Source organism: Nannospalax galili, unplaced genomic scaffold (assembly GCF_000622305.1).
Source record: "Nannospalax galili isolate Female #2095 unplaced genomic scaffold, S.galili_v1.0 scaffold183, whole genome shotgun sequence".
In the NCBI taxonomy this organism is placed as follows: Eukaryota; Metazoa; Chordata; class Mammalia; order Rodentia; family Spalacidae; genus Nannospalax; species Nannospalax galili.
Window position 1 is genome coordinate 3,057,238 of NW_008350555.1, and position 717 is coordinate 3,057,954.

Here is a 717-nt window from a genome sequence, read left to right on the forward strand (position 1 = left end):
TGATTATTACGAGTGACAGTTACTTTCTGAGCTCCTTGGCATCTGAGCATGGATATAAAGTCATCAGGTAGATTTCAATGGTAGTGTTTTTCACATCTACTAATTATTATTATTTTTTCAATTGTTTTTTTTAAATTTTTAATAACTACATAATTAGAGGAAGCATTTCACTACAGATTTAACATATTCAGTAACATGCTCCAGAGCAGGAGTTCATCTCTTTCACAAGTGGGTACAAATTTCTAGGTTCATAGTTGAGTTAATACAGTTATAAAATATTGAACTCAGTATAAGCCCTGTAAGACATAAAATTGAATGAGCTTTTTAACCTTTAAAAGAGGCGTGTGCCACCATGCCCAGCCCAGAAAAACACATTTTTAATATAGCTAACACTTGGATGTTTGCACGTGTCTCTTATCTCTATATATCTGATTATTACTAGTCACAGTCAGTTACTTTCTGAGCTCTTTGGCACCTGAGCATGGATATAAAGTTATGAGGTAGATTTCAATGGTAATGTTTTTCACCTCTACTAAAATTAATGTCATAAGTTTTTATGCTTCTTCCTCAAACATAATTCAAAAAAATTTGTTGATTTTTATTTTGTGTGTGTGTATATCACACAGAGCATCCCAAACCATCTTATTCAACTGTATACCCACTTCTGAGATGGCACCCTCCCATAGCCTCCCTCCCCCCACTAGAGCCCTTATACTC